This window comes from Ranitomeya variabilis, chromosome 1 (genome assembly GCF_051348905.1).
Source record: "Ranitomeya variabilis isolate aRanVar5 chromosome 1, aRanVar5.hap1, whole genome shotgun sequence".
NCBI classification, from domain to species: domain Eukaryota; kingdom Metazoa; phylum Chordata; class Amphibia; order Anura; family Dendrobatidae; genus Ranitomeya; species Ranitomeya variabilis.
This window is the reverse complement of record NC_135232.1, coordinates 819334026-819341251: the sequence shown is the minus strand read 5'-3', so window position 1 is coordinate 819341251 and position 7226 is coordinate 819334026. Positions and strand designations below refer to the sequence as shown.

Genomic DNA, 7226 nt, shown 5'->3' with positions numbered 1-7226 from the left:
GCTAACATTACACTTCCTCCTCGCGCAATTTCCCAGGGTGTCCTTCTGCTGTTACCCTGCTGAGCCTCTACCGCCTCTGTGCTTCTTCCATCGAAGGTCCTCGACTATTCAAGTATTTACAATTATCTCTTTCCAGGGGTAGCATCTCCCTCGTGGATGCTCGGCCCTTATGTCAGCTCCAGCCTTCCTTCTATTCTCCTTACTCCTCTGACTGACTGCTCCTCAAGACCATGATATATAAAGTCTAAGGAAGATCCTATGAATCCAGTTCCTGAACTCACCCTCCTGGCCTTGATTGATATGTGTATAATGTCAGTGCCTTACCTGATAGAGCTAACTGCCCTTGCCTCCAAGCGTGATATCACTCTCCCCGAAAGGAATTAAACATCACTGCAACCATCGTTTACCTTTGGTATTGAACGAGCGCTATATATATATATATATATATATATATATATATATATATATATATACACACATATATACACTCACCGGCCACTTTATTAGGTACACCTGTCCAACTTCTTGTTAACACTTAATTTCTAATCAGCCAATCACATGGCGGCAACTCAGTGCATTTAGGCATGTAGACATGGTCAAGACAATCTCCTGCAGTTCAAACCGAGCATCAGTATGGGGAAGAAAGGTGATTTGAGTGCCTTTGAACGTGGCATGGTTGTTGGTGCCAGAAGGGCTGGTCTGAGTATTTCAGAAACTGCTGATCTACTGGGATTTTCACGCACAACCATCTCTAGGGTTTACAGAGAATGGTCCGAAAAAGAAAAAAAATCCAGTGAGCGGCAGTTCTGTGGGCGGAAATGCCTTGTTGATGCCAGAGGTCAGAGGAGAATGGGCAGACTGGTTCGAGCTGATAGAAAGGCAACAGTGACTCAAATCGCCACCCGTTACAACCAAGGTAGGCCTAAGAGCATCTCTGAAGGCACAGTGCGTCGAACTTTGAGGCAGATGGGCTACAGCAGCAGAAGACCACACCGGGTACCACTCCTTTCAGCTAAGAACAGGAAACTGAGGCTACAATTTGTACAAGCTCATCGAAATTGGACAGTAGAAGATTGGAAAAACGTTGCTTGGTCTGATGAGTCTCGATTTCTGCTGCGACATTCGGATGGTAGGGTCAGAATTTGGCGTAAACAACATGAAAGCATGGATCCATCCTGCCTTGTATGGAGCATCTTTGGGATGTGCAGCCGACAAATCTGCGGCAACTGTGTGATGCCATCATGTCAATATGGACCAAAATCTCTGAGGAATGCTTCCAGCACCTTGTTGAATCTATGCCACGAAGAATTGAGGCAGTTCTGAAGGCAAAAGGGGGTCCAACCCGTTACTAGCATGGTGTACCTAATAAAGTGGCCGGTGAGTGTGTGTATATATATATATATATATATATATATATATATATATATATATATATATATATATATATATATATATATCCTGATCATGGGACATTTAAGTATACTTTGCATGTGCTGACACTCTTTGGCCTTTACATGGTCAATCATATCACATTTATTTAGTATGCACTCTTCATTGAACAGATGGTTATCATGTGTGGACGACGTAAGACCTATCATCCGGATAAAGCGGAGTGTGTCTTGTGCAGGCATGTACTATTGAGGACAGAGAATGAACTTCAATCCAATATTGCAGCCAGCGGGTAAGGAAAGGGTGAATCAAACACCCGAAAACCCCGCCCATATGACTGAAAATTGTTCCCTCCAAATTCAGGTGACAGAGTCCCTTTAATAATACAATTTCCAGTGTCTGCCATATGTGAAAGTTAATTTGTCAACCCAATATTGTACTATAACATAAGCCCACCGGCATCCTTGGCTTATCTACATCAGTCTGTTAAACTGTTTATAAGCACCCGATGTATCATGAAAGATACTAAAAACATTTTAGAGGATAGTCACCAAGGGACGGTCACGATGCAGTACTGTCCGATTGTCGTTGCAGAACGTGTCCAGCGACTGGCATTTTCATACTATTACGGCCTCTTCTTTTGCTTCTTTCCAGGCTCCTGTGCAGGCATAGTTTAAGGTAAGGTAATAGAGGGTCACGTCAACTGCGCACTGCAGTTCTTTGCTCTGACCTCAACAGGCCAAAGAAAGTACGTCTTCGCCCGAGCCGCGGCAGGAAAACAAGAATAGGACGTTATCATATGAAGATGTGAGGCAATAGACCGTGACGAGCATCGGACTGGAACACAGCATGACCAAAAATGGTTGATAACCTCTGTTTCTCATCTTTCAGGTTACATCGGTGGCTTATCTACAGCATTAAAGAATGCAGTAGATAACCCCATGATGCCGTGGACGTTAGAGTACTATATTGGGTTTAAGCATTCCCTTTAATGTAATTGATGTGCTCTTACACCTCCCCATTTTTAAATTTAAAAACTATCCTCCCATGGTGTTATTTAAAAAAAAATTAATCACAAAAATGTAAGTTTTTTCTATTTCTTCATGTTAAAAGATGACGGAAAGTTATGCACTGTTTTTTTTTATAACAAAATTAATATGATCATACAAATAAAATTAACATTTTTAATATTTATAACATGATATTTGAAACATACATATCCAATAATTAATAAACGTGATTTACACATTAAATGTAGTTCAATTTAGTGACAGGTATTTGCCTAATTTTACATACAGTTTGTTATGCATAGTGCTTGTGAACCTGTCACAATACATATCTGTCTTTCACTAACAGTAACACCCATTTTACTTTAAACAAAAAAGTAAAAAAATAACATAACTGGAAATAACAATAAATTCAATTTTTTTTGGAAAGGCGAAATATATTCCAATATAAATGACAACTATGCTATAAAATATATGTTTTAAGTTATCAGTTTACATGGTTTTGATGCATTAACATGTGGCCACTGCCTTTCGAGTCTTTACATTATATAATGCTGAAGATAATACCATGATAGATCATGACCAATGTTTAATACAAATTTCAATTGTACTCACCAGTGTTTTGTGAAATGCGTTCAACACCAATGGGCATTGAATAAAAATATTCATCGCCTAACCTATTTATGTGATGTTCTGATACTTATTGGTTGAGGTTGCGCATACTGAATAAACGTACTTGTTTTCCCTGTTCAAGGCATAACAAAGTACGGTCTGCACCGTTATTTATGAACTTTAACACCACAGGCACACAGATGTACTATGCTATGACCTCAACAGGGAAGGTAATTAGACCTGCGCATGAACGCGTTGTCCATGATACTGTGTATATGATGCATGAACGCCTCATCAACCTGAACAAAGAAGGAGGACGGCATCGCCAGAAGATGGGAGGCGTTGTACCTACAAAATCAACATACTTGAACCAAAACGGGCTACAGTTGATTACAATTTTATTAGGTTTTTTACAGTGAATATGTCAGCAAAAAAAAAAGGATATGAGCTAAGGACACCGGCATCATGGGCTTTTCAACATCATTCTGTAATGCTGTACCTAAGACCCAGATGTACCATGAAAGCTGATAAATAAAGGTTATATTAAACTCACCTATGGATGGGCGATTACGCTTTGGTACGGTTTAGATGGCCTTCGCGGTCCGGTACGAGGCCTCCTAGCTTAATAGGATGATGTCCTCTTCTTGTGTTCCTGCTGCGGCTCTGGCGCTGGCATAGTTTGTCTGCCATCTAAAGGTAAGAGCAAAGTACTGCAGTGCACAGGCGCTGTGAAAGGTAAGAGGCGCACAGCGCATGCGCACTGCATTACTTTGCTCTGCCCTCAATACGGCACACAAAGTACGCCTGCACCGGAGCCGTGGCAGTAAGACAAGAAGAGGATGTCATCCTATATTGTTTGGAGGATACGGACCGTAACGCAACGCACATTGGACAGGACCGCCGCGTTAACGCCCCTGGGTGAGTATAATATAACCTGTTTTTCTCAAAGTTCAGGGTACAGCGTGGGCTTATGTAAATCATTACAGAATGCTGTTGATAACCCCCTGATGCAGGTGGACTTAGATCATATACTTTTTTTGTGGTGACATATTCCCTTTTAATATAACTTTAATTTTTGGGGTACAAGAAATACACTCTTCGAGAATTCTGTATATGTTAACAAAAAGTCTGTGGTTGTAACTGTTATCTTCCAAACATGGTTAAATTTATTCTTTAATTACGTTTGACCTGCTTTTTCATGTCAATAGAGTAAAGTTTCCAAACATTGTGCTGTTCTAAATATTTTTGAATCTGAAAATTCGTTGCATTTTTAAATCTTTTTTTGGGCCGCTCTTTGTTGCTGATATTGGGTGGCAGACTAGGAGCTCTGGAGATCCATTTTGAAGATATCTCTCCTTTTGCAAGTCTCAGAACATTGACAGACAGCTCCTCTTTGTATTCCACAGATACTTTTTCAAAAACAGCACGTACAATCCATCTTGATTTTTCTTTTGGAAACAAAATTTTTGTGCGTTTTGTGCCGACAGATTCTGTATTTTTTTTGGCTACCTTAACTGTGGCAATTTGTCTTCCGACATTAAAATTGTGGGTCAAAGTGGCCAGTTTGGTCTGTGCTTCCATATAATCAATCCCAAAATGGATGCGTTTTGGACGGTATTTCAACGCAAGACTAAGGAAATTTTCCAATGATCCTGTGTGACAATTGTGCACTAAGTGTGGCAAATCTTTCAACAATTGTGGGCTGGTCACAGTTGTTTAAATATTTAAATAAGGTGGAGTTTCTTTTTTTAACCACAAAATTTGAACATCTTCTGTATCTTCTACCAGTGGCCCATGATTGCATTTGTGGTACATGTTGCAGCCATCCCACTTATGTTTGTTTGTAATGTGTTGCAGGCATGACAACCATTTTTCCTCTAACAAGTCAACATTATCATTACATGTTTTAATGGACCACCAGAGATGTAGTGCAATTTTATCTATCCATGGTGTAATCTCCTTGCTTAGTTTAGATTGACTTGCCGCTTTGAGTTTTTTCTTAATAGATTTTGCATAATGCCACACATCAAACTGGTGGTTGATGTCAGAATAGTCTTTTCTCATTTTGCTTCGTATGCTGACGTGTCTATCTGAAGCAAAAATTTTAATTTTAAAACCAGAATTAAGTAGTCGATCCATGCAAACTGTGAACCCATAATTTTCCATTGCAACAGATGATGTACATTGTGTTTGTTGCACAACCTCAAAGTCTATTATTTTATCAGAAATTGTGTCCATGACGGTATATACACAGTATTTTGCACTGTGACCAGGACTGTCACATTGGCCATCACCGGAAACTATGATTTTTTTTTTATGATTTCCTGTATAACCTTTTCCTGTTCTGTTTTCCAAGCAACATCAATTGCAGGGAACAAAAATTTACTTTGGTACCTGTAGTATGTTTTTTCGGATATTGCCAACAATCCCAAAATGTTAAAAAGTTCATGCACTTTTTGGAAATTAAGTCCACTGAAAAGAATTGCGGAAGCCAGCAAGATGTTTCCAGCTGCAAAATTACCAATTTTCGGCTGTGATTCAAAAATATTGCTTTGGTGACCCAGTCGGCCAATAACTCTAATGTAAGTACCATGTACAATTTTTCTGACACTTACAATTAAATGTTTGCATCCGGAAACATCAAGACATTTCACTTTTGTAAAGAGCTTATCCAAGCAAGATTCAAAAACAAGTAGTTTCCTTTCACTAACTGTTTCATTTATGGTTTGAACACCGTCCTCATTATGGATTGGTATTTGTTCTTGAAAACTTATAGATGCCAAACCAAATAGATCAGATTCTGCAGCACTTGGCAATTCTGGAATATAATCTGAAACATCTTGAATAGTAATATTCTCATTTTTTCCTCCAGAAATGTCATCACTGTAAGGTAGTGGTGATAGTGGTGTTATCCCACTTAAAAATTCCTTTTCTAACATCAAAGATTTTTTAATATTTGAAGTAGGCACATTTTGTCTTTTCTTCAATGGGGATTGTAACTCTGTATCGTAATTTGGTGTTGAAAACAATGGTAGTTCTTCCCCTTTCCAGAAGTAGCAAAATCAGCTATTACTTCATCATCCATATTTCCTTCACATCCCAACACTTGATTGAAGAATATGGATGAATTTTCAAGTGTAAAGTCTGTCTGTATGGCAATACTACGGAATTGTTTTTCTGATGCATCTGAATATTCGATGTTGACACTCGGGGTATCAGTTGAAACTGATCAGCTACTTTCATCTGGTTGACGTTGCCTTTTCCTATGACTACGCTTACCTATTGCCAAAGTCTCTTGAATGACAAATTTTCCCTCTTCTAAAGGAGGGAATATCGATGGGATAACATTTGTACGCAATGATTGTCCGGAAACATTCTGAATGTAGCAATCAGATGTGAAGTGATTTGAACACAAACTATATTTGTTGTGTTTGTTTCCATCAAATAAAGTTTGAGCTACTTGTTCAACATTGGAAAATACGTGACCCGTTTGGAGAAGCCATTGCTTTATTGTGTTAACATCCTTTGGAAATGTGTGTAAAATTATATCAGGGCTCTGACCCTGTCTACCAGTCCCACTACAGCACTCATTTACGATGCAGTTTGGCATTATGTCTTTGAAATGTGTCCTATAAAAAATTTTAAAATAAATTTTTTTAATTACTATATGATAAATAAAACATAAGACATATCTTGATACAGAATATAAAGATTACAGCTAGATAGTTTTATAGATAGATAGTTGACAGATAGCTTGATAAAGAGATAGGTAATATATTGAAAAAAAAGTGAGACATAGATGATAGACACATAGATACAGTGTTGAGTTATACACTGTATGCATAATTATTAGGCAAGTTGTATTTTATAGGATTATTTTTATTAATAATCAACAACTATGTTCTCAATAAACCAAAAGCATTTCCTATGGTGTATATTACACCTCTCTCACACCCCTCACCACAACTACAAACGTGTTTGATGAGTTTTCTTCCTCCTGAATGTCAAATGCTCCTTTACTGCAATCACGCTAACAAGCCACTGCTACACTTCAATGTTTTTAGGTCCTCTCCGTCCGCATCTATTCACCCTCCAACCTCCAGCTGGCTGACATCTACCGCATCCAAGGACTCGCCATCTCAACCTTTCAGGACCACTTCACCACCTGGATCATTCATTTGATTTCATTACACTCAGCAGGCAGTCCTGGCCTGTCCT

General features: G+C 38.7%; 1 pseudogene; it reads right to left on the bottom strand.

Moving 5' to 3' along the window:
• Positions 1-4181: 4181 nt before the first annotated feature.
• Positions 4182-6618, bottom strand: LOC143773242 (uncharacterized; annotated as a pseudogene).
• Positions 6619-7226: the final 608 nt, after the last annotated feature.